Below are 24,711 nucleotides of genomic sequence, written 5' to 3'. Positions count from 1 at the left end.
CGGTAGAGTCTGTAAACTCCATAAATTGAAGTGGTAGTGAGGTTATAAACGGAAACTTTACATATAGTAAAATGCAAAAGTCATATTTATTATTGAATAAATTAAAAAAATCAAGCATGAGAAACATATAAATATGATTTAAATATGAATCACGGACCGTGTCGTTGGTGGGGAGACTTGTATGCCTCAGCGATACAGGTAGCCATACCGTAGGTGCAACCACAATGGAGGGGTACATGTTGAGAGGCCAGACAAATGTGTGGTTCCTAAAGAGGGGCAGCAGCCTTTTCAGCAGTTGCAGGGGCAACAGTCTGGGTGATGGACTCATCTGGCCTTGTAACACTAACCAAAATGGCCTTGCTGTGCTGGAACTGCGAACGGCTGAAAGCAAGGGGAAACTACAGCCATAATTTTTCCCGAGGGCATGCAGCTTTACTGTATGGTACTCTTGGGTAAAATATTCCGGAAGTAAAATAGTCTCCCCACTCGGATCTCCGGGTGGGGACTACTCAGGATGATGATCAAGAGAAAGAAAACTGGCATTCTATGGATCGGAGTGTGGAATGTCAGATCACTTAACAAGCAAGTAGGTTAGAAAATTTAAAAAGGTAAATGGATAGGTTAAAGTTAGATATAGTGGGAATTAGTGAAGTTCGGTGGCAGGAGGAACAAGACATCTGGTCAGGTGAATACAGGGTTATAAATACAAAATCAAATAGGGGAATGCAGGAGTACGTCAAATAATGAATAAAAAAATAGGAGTGCGGGTAAGCTACTACAAACAGCATAGTGAATGCATTATTGCGGCCGAGATAGTTACGAAGCCAGTAGTACAAATTTACATGCCAACTAGCTCCGCAGATGACGAAGAGATTGATGAAATGTATGATGAGATAAAAGAAGTTATTTAGATAGTGAAGGGAGGCAACAATTTAATAGTCATGGGTGACTGGAATTCGATAGTAGGAAAAGGAAGAGAAGAAAATGTAGGAGGTGAATATGGATTAGGGGTAAGAAATGAAGAGGAAGCCGCCTGGTAGAATTTTACACAGAGCATAACTTAATCATAGCTAACACTTGGTTGTTGTTGTTGTGGTCTTCAGTCCAGAGACTGGTTTGATGCAGCTCTCCATGCTACTCTATCCTGTGCAAGCCCAGTACCTACTTCAACCTACATCCTTCTGAATCTGCTTAGTGTATTCATCTCTTGGTCTCCCTCTAAGATTTTTACCCTCCACACTGCCCTCCAATACTAAACTGGTGATCCCTTGATGCCTCAGAACATGTCCTACCAACCAATCCTTTCTTCTAGTCAAGTTGTGCCACAAATTTCTCTTCTCCCCAATTCTATTCAACCTCATCATTAGTCATGTGTTCTACCCATCTAATCTTCAGCATTCTTCTGTAGCACCACATTTCCAGACCCTGACAAAACTCTACCACCTGGTGAGCAAGATGTATGAGATAGGTGAAATACCCTCAGACTTCTAGAACAATATAATAATTCCAATCCCAAAGAAAGCAGGTGTTGACAGATGTGAAAATTACCGAACTATCAGTTTAATAAATCATGGTTGCAAAATACTAACGTTAATTCTTTATAGGTGAATGGAAAAACTGGTAGAAGCCAACCTCAGGGAAGATCAGTTTGGATTCCATAGAAATACTGGAACACATGAGGCAATACTGACCCTACAACTTATCTTCAAAGCTAGATTAAGGAAAGGCAAACGTACATTTCTAGCATTTGTAGACTGAGAGAAAGCTTTTGACAATGTTGACTGAAATACTCTCTTTCAAATTCTGAAGATCGCAGGGGTAAAATACATCTACATCTACATCTACATTGATACTCCGCAAGCCACCCAACGGTGTGTGGCGGAGGGCACTTTACGTGCCACTTTTTTTTTTTTTTTTTCAGAGAGAGTGATTCATTTTACTTTCTATGCTGGAACACTAATAAAATTCTCTGCAATATATAAAGATTTTCTTCCACTTAAGAAAAATTGATATACCATAGGACCAGTCAATTACTCTGTAACTATTGATAAAAAAAGTGGAAACAACAATACTGCAGCAACATGTACACTCAACAGATCTAAAAGTTTTAAAAAAATAACAGAAATACTGCTACCCAAAACAGACTGTCATAATATAAATTACAGACAGACTTTTGGAGTGCTGCTGTATAAATTCATCTGATAAAAAGATATGTTAAAAGTATCACAATGACACAAGCAATTCAGGAAAATATCTCACATTCATAAGGAACACTCAAAAACCATAACACTAAGCACAGCAGCAATAACTATCAAGTATTTTTCCACGAGTATTTACATATTTACAATCTTTTTTAATATTCAATCTACTAAAACATTCAATCTTATAGAAATTGGAAAAATACTAATTTCTATCTTTTTTTTTGCAACACATCACATTCAGTTTATTATTCATATTGTCCAAATTTCACTGAAAAGGAAAAGGTTTATTTCTTACTTAAGCATAATTTGTTGCAGCATATACGGCACAACAAATTTTTAAGTACTTTATTGGGTTCTAGATTACAACTGCTGCAAGTTACAAAAATCATCATGTAATACAATTTGTATTCAGAATACTGAATTTTGTCAAAAAGTCCTGAAATAAAAAATAATTATTTTGGTATAAATATTTCTAGTTTTGTAAATTAATTGTCCCCACTTATACAATTAGTGGGCAAATATTACGAAATAAAGATCAGCTATTAAAAGGACACAACATACCCATGAAATAGAGCAGTATGTGTTATGAGAGATCATCCTGTGAAATCATCTCGAAGTCATCACTGTCTGAAGATGAGGAGGAACACTGATCAGAGAGTTTCACAGAAGAAACATTAGACTGCTGCCGAGGAGTTTGGGCACTGGCTTCTTGAGCTGAAGCTGCACCTGTGCCTATCACAGTAGAAATTAAGCTCTGTCCCATCGCAGTAATATCTGCAATGTTTCTCGCCACAGCCTGCACAGCAGTTGATGTCAAGATATCACTCAGGCCTCCACTCACAGTGGCCTTGCTTGGATGACCTGCAGTCTTGTCTGCTTCGGCAGCATCAAAGCTAAGACCCTGCACGAAGTCCTTCTCTTCTTCTTCTTCAGAGCTGTCACCATTGAAGTGTGAACTCTGAAAATGAATTTCTCCAATGTCATCCTCATCTGTGTCTGAATGTTCAATTTCTAGTTCTTGTTTTGTGCGCAGATCACCACCGTTAGTTCCATGCTGTGATGGTGGTGCTGACAAATCAAAGTCACTGATGTCGAGACCATCTGTACTTCCCTCCTCGTGGGACGGCATTGCATTCATTCCAGTTACAAAAGAAGTCTGTGTCACCAACGAATCTGGGGCTGTTGGATCATTACCACTCATCTCTAGTTCAAGTCCAAACTCCTCTGGAATAACAGAATCATCCTGCTGTTCATCTTCAACTGGTTCTCCTGCTTGCTGTAGCAGTACCAGGGAGTGAAAGGCTATTTACAATTTGTACAGAAACCAGATGGCAGTTATAATAGTTGAGGGGCATGAAAGGGAAGCAGTGGTTGAGAAGGGAGTGAGACAGAGTTGTAGCCTATCCCCAATGTTATTCAATCTGTATATTGAGCAAGCAGTAAAGGAAACAAAAGAAAAATTCGAAGTAGGAATTAAAATTCACGGAGAAGAAATAAAAACTTTGAGGTTCACCGATGACATTGTAATACTGTCAGAGACAGCAAAGGACTTGGAAGAGCACTTGAACGGAATGGACAGTGTCTTGAAAGGAGGATATAAGATGAACATCAACAAAAGCAAAACGAGGATAATGGAATGTAGTCGATTTAAATCAGGAGATGCTGAGGGAATTAGATTAGGAAATGAGACACTTAAAGTAGTAAAGGAGTTTTGCTATTTGGGGAGCAAAATAACTGACGATGGTCGAAGTAGAGAGGATATAAAATGCAATGGCAAGGAAAGCATTACTGAAGAAGAGAAAATTGTTAACATCGAGTATAGATTTCAGTGTCAGGAAGTCTTTTCTGAAAGTATTTGTACGGAGTGTAGCCATGTATAGAAGTGACACATGGATGATAAATAGTTTGGACAAGAAGAGAATAGAAGCTTTCGAAATGTGGTGCTACAGAAGAATGCTGAAGATTAGGTGGGTAGATCACATGACTAATGATGAGGTATTGAATAGAATTGGGGAGAAGAGAAATTTGTGGCACAACTTGACTAGAAGAAAGGATTGGTTGGTAGGACATGTTCTGAGGCACCAAGGGATCACCAGTTTAGTATTGGAGGGCAGTGTGGAGAGTAAAAATCTTAAAGGGAGACCAAGAGATGAATACACTAAGCAGATTCAGAAGGATGTAGGTTGAAGTAGGTACTGGGAGATGAAGAAGCTTGCACAGGATAGAGTAGCACGGAGAGCTGCATCAAACCAGTCTCTGGACTGAAGACCACAACAACAACAACATGATTGATGGAAAAAACCAACAACAAGATAATCTCAGAAGGTGTATAAAATATTAAAAGGGACAAACCTTAAACCAATGAACTAGGGGTTTCTTTATTGGGGATTGAAGGTTGTTTATCAATAGAAAATGTTTAAAAGTGTGATTGGGCAAACGGTGGAAAGACTACGGTAAAATCTGACATTCAGGACAACAAACAGTATAGTTTGATTCTGACAAGTCTTATAAAGATCTACTTCAGATATACAAAACACACACACACACACACACACATGACTACTGTCTCTCGCAGCTGAGTCTGGACTGCTGACAGCAACTGCGCCTGATGGGAACAGCAGTCTGTCATGGTGTTGGGGTTAAGGAGGTGGTATGGGGTGTGGATGTGGAGGGCTAGCTGGGTAATGTTGGAGAAGATGAAGTGCTGCTTCTTGTAGTGTGGAGGAATGTGGTGGGGATAGGGTAGGGTTGCTAGCTGCAGTCGGGAGGACAGGGAGGGGTATGATATGCAGGTGAGACCTTTCCCTGCAATATCCTGCATTTCTGTAACTGTCTCTGGCCTCAACCTTCACTAGTTCCTCTTCTTCACCTGCCTATCCCCTTCCCTACCCCCACAGCAGCGCTACACAACATATTCCACTAATATACCTACTAGTCTGTTACCCCTGTCCTACCTCTCTCCTTTTCCTCTCAAGTTCCTTCTCCACCCCCCACCCAACCTAAACTCCTGTCTGCCTCTAGCCCCACCTTATCCCCACAACATCCCTGCACTCTTGTACAAGTAGTGCTTCACTTTCCCCCTCCCCACTCTGCTATCCCTCCTCCTCCCTACCCTATGCTGTCTCCTTATCCCCATCACCCACACCAGATTGCTGCTCACATCAGACACAGTTTGTCTCTGCTGTCCAGCCTCAGCAAGCAGAGACAGTGGTCCTGTGTGCATGTTTCCTACGTTGGAAGAAGGCCTTTTGGCCGAAAGCTAATATGTCCCCTTTATAATCTGAGTAGCACTGTATCCTTTTTGTAATATTGTTATTCCATTGTGGTCTTCCTATTGTCTGGAAATCTAAACTAATACAGACAATGTGAAAGCAATATTTTCTTACCTAGGAAATTATCAGTCTTCAACTGGAGTTCTGTTAGTCCCACTGGATGTTTCCAGGCATCAGTCAATATAGTTAAACATTTATCTGATGAGGTCACTAACTGCTGCACGGAGTGATAAATCAGCTGGCACCAGGTCACATGGGTAAACAACAGTGGCATGTTTAATTGTTTTTGTGGACTTTCTAAGCCTCACTTGTCTTGTCTCACTGATGCTCCCTGGTGGAGTTCTTTACAATGACCTTGTGAAACTTAGCTATTTCCTGGTTACTGATTTGGACCCTGTTATCCCTGGCCATCGACATTTGGCACATTGACAAACGTGCATTTTCCTAGTGTGGTGAAGTATCCATTCTCCCTTTGACCACATACTGTGCACGCTGTGAGAGCACATATCCTCTGTTCCTGTAACCTCCGGATCTAAATCTTTTGCTAGTTCCTGTCTCTCACTTACCTGTCCATTTCTCTGCTCTCACTCCAGTACCTTCAACCCCCCCCCCCCTCTTCTCTCTTCCCACCACAGCTTTCAACACTGCGCATAACAGCCTTATCCTGTTCCTCCAGGCAGCATTAGCATCTTCACCCACCCGTAGCGTGCTATCCCTTCTGTTCCTTGGCTCATGCCACCTCCTTACCCCCACCACGCATCCCTGATTGCTGCTCTGTCAGATGCAGTCACAGTCAGGCTCTAGTGCCCTGAGACAGTGGCCATCCATGTTTGAGTTGTGCTTGTGGGAATGTATGTGTGTTTTCGATGACAGAAAAAGGACTTTGTCCAAAAGCTTAGATATTTTAGCAGTCTCCTTCATTGTACTGTCTGTGACCCAACACCTACTCTGTATGGTGAGTAGCGATCTATCCTTTCTGTAGTGTTGTTATTACATCTTGGATTTTCCATTGTTTTATTAGCATAATCAATAATATAAAAGAAGAATTTGCCTAACTTTTTCCAGGAACTCACTGACAGAACAGAAGGTGTGAGCCATGAGGAAGCTCATGAGTTTAGATTTGAAAATGCTAGGATTACTACTAAGGTTTTTTAATTCTTGTGATAGCTTATTGAAAATGGATGCAGCAGAGAACTGTACACCATTCTGCACAAGACTCAAGGAGCTGTGATCAAAATGCAGATTGAATTTGTACCTATAGTAACTGAGTGAACCTGCAAGTTCTTGGGAATAAGCTCAGATTTTTAACAAGAAACTGCGCCGAAGAAAATATATATTGAGAGACCTATGTCAGAATTCCCAGACTCTTGAACAGATGTTTGCAAACTTATACTACATCTTGCTCAAATTGCTCGTTTCAGAGCCAGAAATACCTTTTGTGTATGGGAAGACTTACACCAGAATATAATGCCAGATGCCACAAGCAAATAAAAAAGGGAAAGAACTAGTTTTGATGTTGGACTATCGCTTATTGAAGATATTGTTCTAATGGTAAATATAGCAGCATTCAGTTTATGAACAAGATCCTGAACAAGGGTTATCCATCACAGCTGACTGAACATATAGGAATTTTCATTGTTCATACTTGCTAATCATATGCTCTTTCTTTGTACTCAGAATGTCAGTTTTAGTGGAACTGTGTTACAGAAACTGTAAAAACTGTGTCTTATTGCGATTGAGAATCAATTCATTTTCCAGAAGCCATGAATTTATGTCTTGAACTGCACTATTTGATACTTTGCATATTTTGCACTCAACATCCTTCACTACCAAGCAAGTGTCATCAGCAAACAGAAATATTTTGGAAGCACATGTCATATTAGAATAAGAAACAGTAGTGGTCCCAGTGCTGACCCCGGGGGCATCTCCCACTTAACCATGCCCAGTCAGACTCCACATAATAGTTGTTCTCATTACTATGAAGAATGGTATTTCACTATCTGGTTTTAAAGTATGAGAGAGACCAACTGTGAGCCAGTCCTTTTAATCCATAATGGACCAAGTTCTGCAGTAATGTTTTAAGATCAATGCAATCAAATGCCTTAGTTAAATCAAAGAAGATGCCTGGTGATAGTAACTTTTTGTTTAATCCATCCAGTGCCTCACAGAGAAAAGAGAATACAGAGTTTTCAGTTGTTAAACTACTTCAGAAACCAAACCCAGCAAATTACGTGAACCGAAATAATCAACTACCCTTACACATATGGCCTTTACAGTAACTTTAGGAAAAACTGATGGCATAGAAGTAGGTCTAAAATTGTGTACATTATCCCTTTTTTACTTTTGTATAAAGCGGTTTCACTCTTGTGTACTATAATTTTTCAGGAAACTGATGATTCCTAAAGGAAAAAGTCAAATGTGGGTAATTACTCAGCTAATGAATGTAGCGCAGTGCTTTAGTATCCTGCTAGATACCCTGTCATATCCATGAGAGTCCTTATTCTTCAGCAGTTTTATTACTGATTCAGCCTTCCTCTCAGAATGTCAGTTTGCCATTTGCTAAGAGAGTTATATGATTCCCTATAGAAACTAAATTTTTATTTAATGCACATGCTATATTCAGAAAGTGATTGCTAAATACTGTATGTATATCTGATTTATCAGTAACAAAAATATATTTTTACTATGAATTGACTTTATATCCTCAACATGGTGCAGTTGCCCAGACAGTCCTTTCACAACTCACAACATTGTTTTAATTTTATCATGAGAACCACATGCCACATGCTTTTTGCCATTCTAATGACATTTTTAAGTACCTTGCAGTACTATTTGCAATGGGCTACTGCAGCTTGATTGTGACTGTTTCTAATGTTTTGATGTAATTCCCACTTTTTCTACATTACATCTTTATCCCCTTCGTCAGTCACCAAGGTTCCTTGTAGGTTGTACTACTCTCTTTTAGTCTACCTAATGGAAAGCAACTTTCAAAGAGCATGAGAAATGTGTCTAACACTTTCTTGGACGACAAGAGGCAGTGCGGTGTTGGGTTGCACGACTCATCCGCCTCTTCCAGTTGACTTTTCACATTGTGCGTGCACATGACCCTCTTCTTTGGGCTATCAGCTATGTCACTCTCACCATTTAATTCATCTCCAAAGACTGTATCAGGTAAAAGGGGAATATTATTAACCAGCTCTATATTCTTGAAATAAATTATGTACTCATACGCTCTTGTCAGTTCAACAACAATATATTTTTGGCTCTCATCCCAAAGTAATAATTATTCTGTACAAACTCCAGCAAGACAACTGGTTCCAAGATAAATGTCAGAATCTACTAAACATTCATACAGTTACATATGTTCTGCCTCATGCAGAGCCAAAGTAAAAGTCTCTATACAACACACTCTTCATCTGTCTATGTAACAATCCTCATGACACAGCACACCATGGAACATTACCGAAATACTCTTTGACTTTTTGATATAACTTCTAGGGCACTGCTTGTAACCACTTGTCAGGGCCACTCATCTGACACAGCTCCTGGCTCCTCGTGACAGCTGTCCTTCCTACACACACAGACATGTGTGGCGCAGTAAAAAGGGTCTCTCACCCTTGTCATTAAAATATCTGGTGTTTGAGATGGTGGAGAGCCAAGTGTTTCTAGAATTTACTCCACAATTCTTGAAGCACTACTTATGTTGAGGAAAGCATTATATTCATTACCTATGTTACCAGCACTATAAACATCCTGCCACTCTTTGTTCTTTGACGAATTTGAAAAAAGTCTCTGCTGACACTGGATTAACACTTCCAAGTGATTTGTAGTTATATTTAATGTGTGTGTGTGCATTAATTCCTTTTAGAGTTAAAATTTGTGTATCCAAAAGGCCATTTATCATTTTACTAATGGCATAAATATATTTGAGGCAGCCCCAAAGATCTGACTCCACCTAGTGGATGCCTGGTATTGCTGCCCGCTAGGAGGTGGGCAAATCATGCTATTGATAGTTAAAGTTGATATGCTTGTTGACTCTGAGAGAGTCTATCAGCGTACTCTGCCTTGTGCCTTGGCCAGAGTGTTAGCCAGTCTTCAGCAATTTCATTTTGAGTTGATGAAGTCGTACCAGGTCCGTTGTGGTGTGAGGCCTGTATGCATGGTGTACTATGCATCCATCGTCACACTGAACTTTAGATAGGGCCAACCAGTATAACCACAATGTGCAATGGCATTTGCAGTCCAAAGTAATTTGATGAATTAAGTTTGCATAAATGTAGGTGTGTGCTAAATCCTGTTTTGATGGTTGTTGAGCACTCACAATGGATGGATAGGTGGCTCGTGGAACCTATTTGTGGAGATCACAGTGCTGCATTTTAAAAGTGAAATTTTTGTCTATACCATTGTAAACTGTCATGTATAGCTGATCTCAGGTGGTCAATGTTGGTGTTCAATGAGGGTCTGTAGTTGTCTGCTTCCACAATTATATTCATTTGTTGAATGCAGTGTTGTAACAATGTAATTTCATGAGATTCCTTTTTTAATTTATTTTGTAAATCTTTTATGTAATAAATTTGTGAAATCAATATTCTCTTCCTCTGGGTGGTCTGTCTGAGTGTTTATTTCTGTGGTCCCTTTCTGATTAATTCTGTGTTTCTGTTTAGGTGTTTGCTGTTTGCATTAATTAATTTTGTTATGCTTGGGATTAATTTAAGTAAAGAAGTAATTTGAGAAGAGTAATGTAATCAAAGCACAACGTTAGGTGATTCTGAAGCTGAAAGTAAACTGACCACAGTTCAGCGTTGTCTATAGTTGTGTTACTGTTCCCCTACACTCTAGATGCAAAGAATACAATCTGCATCAAATGATTTGAGTTTAGGAGATCTTCCAACATTCCTTTCCTTGCACAGTAACATAAAATTACTATTAAAGTCACCAAGTACAACTAATTTTTGGTACTTTTGTACAAAGTGAACCAAGAACTTCCTTTAGCTTGGACAGAAATGTCCTAAAATTAGAATTATGGGACCCACAGATAACTACAATTAAAGGTTTTGTTTCACTAAATTCACCTGCCCTGCCCAACATTCAATGATTTATTTTTTATTTACTTATTTATTGTCTTTTTTTTTGCATATAGTCACCAGCTGGTGACTTTTGCAAACGTCATAGCATTTTTATACAATTTTGTACAAACAGCAGGAATCTGCAATTCACATTTACACGAAGCCACTTAAGGGTGACACAATTGGCAATGTATGGTACAGTACTTCATAATGCAACATACAGTTGTTACATAGTATAGGTATCTGAATTTACAGCATGTTGTTACAAAAATAATATATATTACAATCACCTTAGAATAGTACATCATATAGATAAAAGAGTTAGGCCTACATTTAAGAATAGCTACATTTTAATATCAGTATTCATTCAGTGAGTACAAACATTTGAGAGTTAAGAATGATTTTAATTCCCTTTTGAATACTTTACTTCTGTGGCATCTTATAGCACTTGGCAGTTTGTTAAACCATATCTGGCCATTTGTTCAATCTGTTGTCTTTAGTTTAGTTCTGTTTCTGAAGAAGCAATCTTTTTGTCTTGTTTTATTGGTATGCACATCAGAGCACTTAGATTCATTATTTTTATGGTCCACAAAAAATGTTATTAATTTGTATAGATACAAGGAGTGTACTGTTAGATATTTATGTTGCACAAAGGCTTCCCTACATGAATCTATGTATCCTAGTTGATGCATGGTCCTGATTGCTCTTTTCTGCAGTGTTAGGATTCTGTTCATGTGTCTGTCAGCAGCACATCCCCATACCTATATTCCGTAATTATTATATACAAATATAGTCCCATAATAAGCAGTGTTTAATGTTTGTTCAGAGACTAATTTTGATAGTTTGCTAATTAAGTGCAGTGAGTACTGATTTTATTGCATACAACATTGATATGTTCTACCAATCTAAGATTTTTGTCTAGGTATATCCCCAAAAATTTACATTTGTCAGTGTCTGATTTTTTGATGCCACTTATATTATCAAAACAGGTTTGGTATGAATTACCAAGTTTAAATGGTAATAGCTGGGATTTGCTAATACTGACTTTTAGACCTTGATCATGGAAGTAAGTACACTCCTGGAAATGGAAAAAAGAACACATTGACACCGGCGTGTCAGACCCACCATACTTGCTCCGGACACTGCGAGAGGGCTGTACAAGCAATGATCACACGCACGGCACAGCGGACACACCAGGAACCGCGGTGTTGGCCGTCGAATGGCGCTAGCTGCGCAGCATTTGTGCACCGCCGCCGTCAGTGTCAGCCAGTTTTCCATGGCATACGGAGTTCCATCGCAGACTTTAACACTGGTAGCATGCCGCGACAGCATGGACGTGAACCGTATGTGCAGTTGACGGACTTTGAGCGAGGGCGTACAGTGGGCATGCGGCAGGCCGGGTGGACGTACCGCCGAATTGCTCAACACGTGGGGCGTGAGGTCTCCACAGTACATCGATGTTGTCGCCAGTGGTCGGCGGAAGGTGCACGTGCCCGTCGACCTGGGACCGGACCGCAGCGACGCACGGATGCACGCCAAGACCGTAGGATCCTACGCAGTGCCATAGGGGACCGCACCGCCACTTCCCAGCAAATTAGGGACACTGTTGCTCCTGGGGTATCGGCGAGGACCATTCGCAACCGTCTCCATGAAGCTGGGCTACGGTCCCGCACACCGTTAGGCCGTCTTCCGCTCACGCCCCAACATCGTGCAGCCCGCCTCCAGTGGTGTCGCGACAGGCGTGAATGGAGGGACGAATGGAGACGTGTCGTCTTCAGCGATGAGAGTCGCTTCTGCCTTGGTGCCAATGATGGTCGTATGCGTGTTTGGCGCCGTGCAGGTGAGCGCCACAATCAGGACTGCATACGACCGAGGCACACAGGGCCAACACCCGGCATCATGGTGTGGGGAGCGATCTCCTACACTGGCCGTACACCACTGGTGATCGTCGAGGGGACACTGAATAGTGCACGGTACATCCAAACCGTCATCGAACCCATCGTTCTACCATTCCTAGACCGGCAAGGGAACTTGCTGTTCCAACAGGACAATGCACGTCCGCATGCATCCCGTGCCACCCAACGTGCTCTAGAAGGTGTAAGTCAACTACCCTGGCCAGCAAGATCTCCGGATCTGTCCCCCATTGAGCATGTTTGGGACTGGATGAAGCGTCATCTCACGCGGTCTGCACGTCCATCACGAACGCCAGGTGGAAATGGCATGGCAAGCCGTTCCACAGGACTACATCCAGCATCTCTACGATCGTCTCCATGGGAGAATAGCAGCCTGCATTGCTGCGAAAGGTGGATATACACTGTACTAGTGCCGACATTGTGCATGCTCTGTTGCCTGTGTCTATGTGCCTGTGGTTCTGTCAGTGTGATCATGTGATGTATCTGACCCCAGGAATGTGTCAATAAAGTTTCCCCTTCCTGGGACAATGAATTCACGGTGTTCTTATTTCAATTTCCAGGAGTGTAGTTATTTGACTTAAGCCATCAGTTGCAGCCAATGTCAAGTTATTAGTTTGTTTGCAAAAGAACAAAAGTTAGGTATCATCTGCATAACTTACTAGTTGGGAGTACAGAGGTGCCTCTAAATCATTAATGTAGACCAGGAAAAGGAAAGGGCCCAATATGGAGCCCTGAGGTACACCTTGTTTTACTGTTTCATAGCTGGATTGGAAATGTTTGATCTGAACATTAATTTCATAACTCAGCTTTGTATACTGCTTACGATTTGTTAGATAAGTGATCAGTAGTTGTATGGATGTGACGTTTATATTGTAAGTTTCCAGTTTGCTTAGTAGTAGCTCATGGTTCACTGAGTCAGATGCTTTAGTAAGGTCTAGAAATATCCCTGCTGTCTGCATTCCCTCATCCAGAACATCATACACCTTGTGGATAAATTCGGTAACTGCTGTAATGGTATTGTGATGCTTTCTGAAGCCATGCTGTGTTTCTGCTAGTAAATTATTCTTTGTGAAATAATCAATAAGTTGTGTCAACAAAACAATATCAAATATTTTACTGAAAATTGATATTAGTGATATGGGCCTGAAGTTTGATAGCTCTTCTTTCGATCCTTTTTTGTGCACAGGTTTAACTGTACTTTTCTTCAGTATATTTGGAAATGTGTGCTCCCTAATACTACTGCTGATCATATGGGTAATTATTCCAACTAATTCCTTATTGCATTTTTTAATTATAGTACTACTCAGTCCATCCCAGCCAGATGAGGCCTTATTCTTTAAGTTATTTATTATTTTTCCTATTTCCTCCACATTCACTTCCTTAAATTCAAAAGCAGTTTCCAGCCTATGGTAAGGCTTTACCATCTGAGTCAGACCAGTGTTATTAACTGAATTCTCAGCTGAAGATATAAAATATTCATTAAATATATTGCAGATCTTATCTGGATCATTAATATGGCTTCCTTCATGTTGGATTCTGTCAATCTGAGCATCTAACTTAGGGGTGGCTTTCCGATATCTGTTTATTATATTCCATGAAGTCTTCCCTAGATTTGATGACTGAGCTATTTCCTTATCTAGGACCTGTTTTCTTAAATTTGAGAGCTGTTCCTGAAATTGTTTTTTAGGTTGATTTTACTTATCTTTAAATATTTGCAATTTAGTTGACTTATGAAGCACACTTAGATCCTCGATATTTTGCCTGAGTTTAATCATGTAAGCTGGAAGAGTCAGTCTGGTGTTTTTTACATTTTGGTTGTGAGTTACTACTTGCTTAATCCCTTTCACTGGACAGCAAAAATTAAGATATCATAAAATAATATCATAAAATTTTGCCCATTTGCATTCAGACCCTTTTTGCTGAAGAACTAGTTGCCATTCCTCAGATTCTAGTTTACTTTTAAAAGCATTAATGTTTTTCTCTTTAAGCATTCTTTTATATTCTACAACCCGAGTCCTTTCTTGGACGCTTGTGTGTTCATAGTCTACAAATTGACATTTGTGGTCTGAGTAGTGTAAGTCCATATTCCAGCATCTAATACTATCTTTTACCTTTTTACTTATTATTATGTAGTCTATTCTACTAGAAGTAGACTGAGTTACACTTGTATCTGAATTTACTGCATTCACAAGATTATAGGAGTTAAGGGTATCTACTAGCCTGCTGTTATGGTTATTGCAAGATGTTGCCTCTATATTCAAGTCACCAAGTATTGTTACCTCGTCTGGGTCACAGTGTCCCACTATTCTACTAAAAATATCTATGAAACACCCTACCTCTGATTTAGGTGGACGATAAATCCCAATAATTTTCTGTTTCATCGTGTCCTCTCCGCAACCTTTGATATGGAATTCAATGACAGTCACTTCAGTGAAGCCTTCATTATTATACAGATCTAGATGGTTTAATTTATTTACTTTGAGCTGCTCTCTAACAAATACTGCTACACCTCCACCTTTAAGCTGCTGTCTACAGTAGCTATTTCCTAGGAAATAGCCATCTAGTTTAAAGTAAATAATTTCCTCAGATTTCAGTCCATGCTCAGTTAATAAAAGTACATGAGGTGAATGATCATTTACAAAAGTCTGCAAAACATTGAGCTCATTTCTAAGATATTGTATATTTAAGTGCATGAGCCTTAATGGTACTTTTAGTTTGTCACTTTGAATTTCCTCCTGTTCTGGATTGTTTATATTATGTTCAGTACCTCCATTCTGCAAAGAGCTCCTTAAAAAGTAGCCAGTTAATCTGTATCATGGTATGCAAAGCCCTTTAACTGTCACATTATTTTAGTGGTGCTCTGATATACACTACCGCTCATTAAGTTAAATACAGCCAGGTATTTCAGATTTACAACACAAATCAAACGTTATTTCTCACAAAATATAATTATATTAATTTCCGCATATGTAATACAATCCCAATCAATATATTTTGCTTTCATCAAAGTACCCTCCTTTGGATTTAATGACTGCCTCACAAACTTGAGGTATGCGGTCAATCAGTTTTTGTAGGTATAGCGAATCTATACGATTCTACACATCCTTAACAATATTCCAGAGATGTTCCTTGCTGGATATATTAACTTCCCTGATACATATGTCCACTTCGTCCCAGACCATTTCAATGGGATTACAATTGGGGGCTTTGGGACGGCCATACCGTATCATTCAGTGCTTTCTGTTTTTCCTTTGTTGCAATGTAGTTCGTACAGTATGCCGACCAATGTTTTGGGTAATTATCCTGTTGTAAGGTGAACCCTTTTCCTATTAAGTGCAATACACTTCATATTGCATGATACTGAAGTATGCAGTGGCAATGCTTCTGATCCATACATCCTTGTATTTTCACAATGTCGCCAGCTCTATCTCTGGCAAAACATCCCCAAACCATAATAGAAACTCCACCACGTTTAACTGTAGGTAGAACACACTGCTCAGCTACCCTTTACCCTACAAATCGGCAAACAATTTATTCTCCTTCTGGTTCCAAAAATCTCAAACTTCGATTCATCGGTGAATAACACATTTGTCCACTCTTCCAATGTCCAATTATGATATTTTCTAGCCCATTCAAGTCTCTTCTGTTTATTTATGGGCCTTAGAAGGGTTTTCTTGCTGTAACACATCCTTTGAAGCCGGCTTCAGTCAGTCTTCTTTTTACTGTTACAGTAGATACTGTTGTTGTGTTCATTTATACCAATTCTGCATGAATTTGGGGTGCTGTTTTGAATCTATTTCTCTTACTGGTAATTCTGATATGTTTATCATCACTTTTATTTGTTTTATGAGGTTGTCCTGATTGTGGTATGTTCTTATTGCTACTTGTTGTCTTCTGGCGGTGAATTTTTCTACAGATATCTCCACTCGTGGAGCCATACTAGCAATGTGCACACTTCGTCATGAAGGAACTGACGTGCAGGAACCACATGTTATGTATCGCAGCAATGCTTGCCATTCACTGTGGACATCACATCACTATAAGGAACAACACAGATGCCCCAAGTGCATTGTCTGTCAGGAAATATGTGAACAAACATATCAAATAGGTACATAATGTTTATGTACACGACATTGTTTGTTGGATACTATTGTGTCTCGATGACCACAAACAAAAATCATGACATGTACAACTGCTGTACTACTCCTTCACTTCGTCAACAGTACCCACGGTATTAGACCTTATCTGCAAAGAACTACATGTCATTTATTGGGTGTATTGAAATTAATGAGTGGTAGTGTACCAATAATGGCAGATTCAACATTTATTTATTTATTTACATGTCAAGTTCTGTAGGACCAAATTGAGGAGCATATCTACAGGGTCATGGAATGTGTCAGTACATGAAATTACAACATAAAAGTAATAACAGATAAAAAAATGTTCATGAACCCAAAAAAAGTCAGTCCATAAGTTTAAGAAAACACAATCAACAATACAACAAGAATCAGCTTAATTTTTCAAGGAGCTCCTCGACAGAATAGAAGGAGTGACCCATGAGGAAACTCTTAAGTTTTGATTTTAAAGCACATGGATTACTGCTAAGAGTTTTGAATTCGAGTGGTAACTTATTGAAAATGGATGCAACAGACTACTGCACACCTTTTTGCCCAAGAGTTAAGGAAGTCCGTTCCAAATGCAGGTTTGATTTCTGCCGAGTATTAACCGAGTGAAAGCTGCTTATTCTTGGGAATAAGCTAATATTGTTAACAATAAATGACAGTAAGGAATATATATATTGAGAGGCCAATGTCAAAATACCCAGACTTGTGAACAGGGGTCAACAAAAGGTTTGTGAACTTACACCACTTATTGCCCCAACCGCCTGTTTCTGAGGCATAATTAACATTTTAGAATGGGAAGAGTTACCCCAAAATATAATACCATACAACATAAACAAATGAAAATAAGAAAAGTAGACTAATTTTCATGTTGAACAATCACTCACTTCTGATACTGTTCGGATAGTAAAAACGGCAGTATTAAGTCTTTGCACAAGATCCTGAACGTGGTCTTTCCAAGACAGTTTACTATCTATCTGAAGGCCTAGAAATATGAACTGTTTGGTTTCACTAATCGTATGCCCATTCTGTGAAATTAAAACATCAGGTTTCGTTTAATTGTGGGTTAGAAACTGTAAAAATTGAGTCCTACTGTGATTTAGCATTAGTTTATTTTCTACAAGCCGTGAACTTCTGTCATGAGCTGCACTATTTGAAACCGAGCCAATGTTGCACACAGCATCCTTTACTACCAAGCTAGTTCATCAGCAAACAGAAATATTTTTGAGTTACCCGTAATACTAGAGGGCATATCATTTATATAAATATGGAACAGGAGTGGCCCCAACACTGATCCCTGGGGCACCCCCCCCCCCCCCCCCCACACTTGACAGTAGTCCACACAGACCCCACATCACAGCAATTATCAACATTGTGAATAATGATCTTTTGCTGCCTGTTGCTAAAGTAAGAGGAGAACCAATTGTGAACCCTGTATTCCGTAATGGTCCAACTTCTGGAGCAATATTTTGTCATCAACACAATCAAGTGCCTTACTTAAAACAAAAAATATGCCAAGCGTTCGAAACATTTTGTTTAGCCCATCCAGTATCTCACAAAGAAAAGACAATATAGCATTTTCAGTTTAAACGACTTCTAAAGCTGAACTGTACATTTGATAGCAAATCGTGTGATATAAAATGATCAATTATCCTTACATACAGAGCTTTTTCAATAACTTTTGCAAACACTGATGACATAGAAATAGGTCTAAAATTATCTACATTATCCCTATCTCCCTTTTTATAAAGCAGCTTTACTACTGAATACTTTAATTGCTCAGGAAACTGACTATTCCTAAAGGAAAAATTACAAATATGGCTAAATACAGGGTTAACATGTGCAGCACAGTACTTTAATATTCTGATAGACACTCCATCATAACCATGAGAGTCCTTAGTCTTCAGTGATTTAATTACTGACTCAATCTCCCTCTTGTCTGTTCACAGAGGAGTATTCCAGACATCCATCTCGGAAAGGCATTTGCCAAGAAAGTTATATGATTTCCTGTAGAAACTAAATTTTTATTTAATTCACCAACAATTCTCAGAACATGATTGTTAAATACTGTACATATATCTGATTTATCAGTAACAGAAATATTTTTACTATGAACTGACTTTATATCATAGAACTTGTGCTGCTGACCAGACACTTCCTTCCAACTGTGAATTAGCTGCTCTATTTGGGTACCACATAGTCTTTGCCTTCCTAATAACATTTCTAAGCACCTTACAATACTGTTTGTAATGGGCTACTGTACCTTGATTGTGACTACTTCTAACATTTTGATATAATAATAATAATTCCTGCTTTGTTCTACAAGATGTCCTCATCCCACTAGTCAGCCACACAGGCTGCCTATTACTGCTAGTACCCCATTTAGAATGTTCTAATGGAAAGCAACTCTCAATGAGCATGAGAAATGTGTTTTTCCGTATTGTATTTATCATATATGTTATTGGCACTATAAACATCCTGTCACTCTTGTTCCTTGACAAGGTTTAAAAAACACTCTATTGCTGTTGGATTAACTTTCCTACATAGTTTGTAATGAAATATGAGATTGTTTTGAGTATAAAAGCCTTTTAGTATTAAAATTTGTGCATCATGGTCTGAAAGGCCATTCACGCTTTTACTAACAAAATGCCCATCTAATAATGAAGAATGAATAAAAATATTGTCTATGGCTGTACTACTGTTCCCCTGCACCCTAGTTGGAAAAAACACAGTCTGCATCAGATCATACGAATTTAGGAGATTTACCAACATTATTTTTCTTGCACCATCATATACAAAATTTATATTGAAGTCACCACATATAACTAGTTTCTGATACTTCATACAAAGTGAATCAAGAACTCTCTCTAGCTTGAGCAGAGATGCTCTGACGTCTGAGTTAGGAGACCTATAAATAACAACAATTAGCTGCAAACAGCTCACTAACTTTATCTCTAATACCTCTTTTTTTGGTGAAACATGCTAATTCCTTCATTGCTTTGATACCTGACTCTTATTGATGGTGTTTCCTTTGTTGGAAAGATTTTCCCTGAAATAGCTGACTTCAATCTAAAATTGTGCAGCTCTGAGATCAGTTACTACAGGATTTTCTCATGAATGAGCCCCCATTACTCACTCAACTATAAAGTTCTCCAACTTACTCCAGTGGGATCCACAGTCTCACCAACCATCATCGTATGCGGACAACCTTTGCGTATATTACAGCTCCACATCAGTGTGCACCATAGTGCACCAACTCCAGAGTGCCATACAGAAAATACATACTCATAACTGAGTCTCAAATCATGGTTTATCGACTTTTTCCCAGAAGAACTTGCACCATGCACTTATGTTGACCCAGGACTGTGCATCCTCATGCAGAACTTCGCCCTCTACAAAACTCAGCAAATAAAGTAGCCCAAAATATCTACGATGCCCTCCTCCAGCTGCAAAGGCACAGGATTGAGTTCAAGTCTTGGTCCAGAACACAGTTTTAATCTGCCACAAAGTTTCATGAAAAGATTATATTTGCAGGTCAATAGCACACACAGTTATGAAATACTATGTACAGACCCATGCTGAGACACCAAGATGGGCGTACCCAGCGAGGGGCAGGGGGGGGGGGGGGGGCAGCTGCCCCCCCCCCCCCCCCTCCCAGAAGATATTCGCAGTTTTTCACTAGTTTACTGTTTTATTTAATAAGATATGCTGCATGTTTTCTCGGATTGTGCAAGTGCATTATTGTATTTAAAATGTTTATTAAAAGCAGTTTTTCACTGGTTTACTGTTTTATTTAATAAGAAGTGCTGTATGTTGTCTCAAGTCCTTGTTTCCTGAGACTAGTATGACCTGCCCCCCCCCCTCCCCCCAGTTCAGATCCTGGGTACGCCCTTGGACACCAACATTAGTATATGGTGTACTTTCAGTGGATGGCTATGCAGGCACTGACTCTTGCAACCAGTCGATTGTACAGATGGCGATTACTGTCTCAGGATACATTATTCCATGCCTGCTCGACTGTTCACATAGAGCTCATTGAATATCGTGGGCAGTGTATGAGTGAGCATTATCCTGTTTGAACAACATGTCACCTTCCTGTTGCATGAACGCCAAAAGAACTGGTCTGACAACATTCTGCACGAACTGAGTGCTAGTTGGCACCCCTTCCAGGAACACAGAAGGTGAGCAAGAGTTGTAGCTTATCGCACCCCAAAACATATGTCCTGGGTGGAGCCAGTACATCTTGGACAAACTCACACTATGAGCCAGAACTCACCAGGTCTATTTTATACATGAGCAATCATAACTTGCATTCAGCCAGAATCTGCTTTCATCGCTGAAGACTACAACGTGCCATTCTATCTTCCAAGCGGTCCTCTGATGCCACCAGTTGAATCGTGAACATTGAAGCTGTGGCATGAGTGCAAGACAGGCTATAGGTGTGCGTATGTGTAGTCCCACCGCTAATAACTGGTTCACAACAGTTTGTGTTGACATGTCTGGGCTCACAAGGCCTCTTATCTGCACTGTGGTAGCTGCATGATCTGCCACTGCTGCCCTTACAGTACAACAATCCTGGTGCCCATCTGTGCTACATGGATGTCCAGAACCTCATCTGCAGGTGTGAGAATGTTCATGTGACCACTGATACCACCATTGTTGCACAACTGATGCAGCATATTGAACTTGTGTGACAATTCTCTGATAGAACCATCCTGCCACTCGGAAGACCACAATTTGACCTCTTTCAAACTTGGTCAGTCAGGAAGCATGAGTGCATCTCCATGGCATGGTTTCCTGGTTGCTTCACACATTTGCACCACACTGAGCCTTCTGGCTGTGAGCATTCCCTGTTAAAGGGTAGACACAGATAGCATTCTGGTAGCTATACCACTATGCTATTTGTTGGCGGATGATGCTGAAACCATATTCAGTACATCTCCTATCCCCCAGGTGGCATGTGCTGTCATCGGATCAAAATCAACATCATTTTTCCAGGTGTACCAATTTTCTCCAGCAGAATACAGGGTGAACATTAATAAAACCAAGAAAGTGCAGGGATGGATTCCTGATTGGAAATGGAGGAAAAAAGATCCTATTGACAAGTGTCCAGAAGTACATTGTTTCCATGGTAGGTAGTGCTGACGAATGACAGTTCCTTTGACCAGATGCCATATGTGCCTTGTGTGTTGCAGGCTATGGGACCGACGTAGCATACTGTAAGCAGCAGAATGGTCCAGTATTCATGTTGGGAACAAGCCAAGATGGTGTTTGTGTAAGGCCAAGCAAATGGAAATGGTCGAGGGGCAGCATGGCTACACCAAAACAAGTAACTTCACAGACACTAATCAAATCACACAATATGTCAAGCTCTTTCTGGACGTTTGTGTGATCATGTGTCCTATCAGATAGATGAACATGCAGGATGGTGGTGGACTGTGTGTACACCAGATCTGGACCAGGTTCTACAGGATGTTGAGATGAACGCTAGTACGAACTCCAGGTGAGTGGCGCATCAACATGGTGTAAGCCAAATTACGATTGTGTTATCCCTACTATACCTGCAATCCCATGGAGGCCACTATCAACATTTGTTGTGAAGTGGATGCGATGCAGCTCTTTACTGTGTTCTGGGACGATTTGTTGTCATTGCACACACTCTGTACATTTCCGGACACATGTTCATAGGACATTTTTTCCTCCATTTCCAGTCAGGAATCCGTCTCTACACTTTTTTGCTTTTATTAATGTTCACCCTATATAAAAACTCGAAAAATTTCAGATATATGACACCATTTACATTTGCCTTTGTAAAACAACTACATAATTTGCTTTATTGTTTCAAATCCAGATGGATGATTCCAAAAAAAAAAAGAAAGAAAAGAAAAAAATTTCAACATCAATGCGCACCAGAGAATTTAAGGAAAAAACACAATTTCTGCCGTTCAGATGGCAGCATAAGTTAACACTGAACTGTTATAATGTCAGTAGCAAGTAGAAAACATTTGCCCAAATAGGAAACGCAATCACGTTTCAAGCAGTCAATAGCAAAGTCGGTGGACGTCCATAAGCGAGTGCATCTGACACCCAATATGTTCCTAGCAAGCCAAAAATACAATGTACTTGAACTCCATTTGATACAAGTTAAATTAAGCCAACACCCAACCCAAGGTACGAGTAATAAGCCGGCGCAAATAATGTTGGTAAGTGCAACTCGCCAGCAGGCCAAGGCACGTGGGCTATTCCATTCCAAATAAGTTGAAATACGTGAAAATTGACCCCACATTTTCTAAGATCACTAATAATTTCTACATGAGTCAATTACAGTAAAAGAAAGCAATTTTCATTAAATTACCTCGTAAATGTTCCTAGTGTTCGAGGTAAAACGGTGAAGTTTGCGTTACCAGTATTTGCCGAATGAGAGAATTTGTGTCTCTTGTAACTCAATAACCTTATATTGGATTTCAGTAAACCAGGATTCATTCTGAAGCTGAATGCCTGTTGTTGATAGAGGTATTACCAATAACATCACAAAATTAATACAGATTTTAAAAACCTTTATGGTATTATTAAGCATGAAGACAATTTTCGTAAGGATCAAACTTACATAGGCTTGAGTCTCTTTTTATTACACATTGATTTAAGTTTTAAGTTTTACGGAGCCCGAGACACGGAATAAACAAACTAAATATTTACACTCGCGCTGCGCTTCCGTTGCAATCGGCTCCCGTCTGCCACTCAACAAAGGAAGAGGCCGCAGTGTTGTGTTGAATCATGTGACATAGCGCAACCAGCAGGCTTTTTCGAAAGATTTCCACTGAACTTACCATAAAAATATTTACTAATATTGTTTTTAAATCAAATGTTGAACGATATGGCACAAATTATTCCATTTAAATTTTTTTTCAGAAAAAAAGTAAAACAGAATGAAAAGTACCTAAGTTCGAAAAATACCGCATGAATATAGCCTCAAGCTGTACAGTATTACATTCCTTTTGAATTCTATTTGAGAATTTTACATTGAATAGTTCCTTAGCTACGAGTCTCACAATCGCCTGTTTTTACGAGGGTTGTTTTTTAAGTAAGGACCGTTCGCGCGTATAGTCCCGTAGTTCGCACGGACGCCGCAACAAGCCACCGCGCCACTTGCCGTCATCCTTCCCGTTCACACTGATGCAAGATGCAGCTCTGTAGCTGACGTGTACGCATCGCTGTGCTACTTTATAATGTTTACGATTATTGAATCGCCCGCCGCGTGTGAGATACGGTAAGTGACACGTTTTTTGAACGCGAGAAGCCTATCAGCTGCAGAAATTCATCGTCAGTTAACAGAAGTTTATGGCTTGAAAGCAATGAGTGAAGGTAAAGTGCGTCAATGGGTTAGAGAGTTTAAAAATGGCCGTCAAAACGTCCATGACGAAGAACGCTCAGGCCGGCCCTCTGTCATCACTGATGATTTGGTGGCTGCAGTCGAAACAAAGATTCGTGAGGACAGAAGATTCACAATTTCCACTCTTTCTTTGGAATTTCCACAAGTTTCAAGATCGGTTTTGTACAAAATTGTGTCTGAAAACCTAAACTTTAAGAAACTGTATTCTCGGTGGGTACCCAGACTCCTCACAGAGGACTACAAAGGGAAGAGATTTGCCACTTCATTGGACTCTTTGATTTGTTACGAGGAAGAAGGGGATGACATGTTGAGTCAAATTTTCACTGGAGATGAAACATGGGTATACCATATCACTCCCGAAAGCAAGCGACAATCGATGGAATGGTGACACACGACCTCACCTGTCAAGGTCAAAGCCAAACAGACGCTGTCAAAGCGCAAGATTATGGCAACTGTGTCCTGGGACCGGTGCGGTGTTTTGCTAGTGGACTTTATGCCACAAAGAACGACAATCAACTCAGATGCCTACTGTGCAACTCTAAAGAAGCTCTGCAGAGCAATTCAAAACAAAAGGCGCGGCATGCTGACAAAAGGAGTTTTGCTCCTGCACAATAACGCTAGGCCTCACACCTCTCAAAAGACTCGGGATTTGATTGATTCTTTTGGCTGGGAAGTTTTGGACCATGCACCATACAGCCCCGACCTTGCTCCTAGTGATTTTTACCTTTTCCAGTACCTGAAACACCAT

Source organism: Schistocerca piceifrons, chromosome 2 (genome assembly GCF_021461385.2).
Source record: "Schistocerca piceifrons isolate TAMUIC-IGC-003096 chromosome 2, iqSchPice1.1, whole genome shotgun sequence".
NCBI classification, from domain to species: Eukaryota; Metazoa; Arthropoda; class Insecta; order Orthoptera; family Acrididae; genus Schistocerca; species Schistocerca piceifrons.
Note: the sequence above shows the minus strand (reverse complement) of the source record.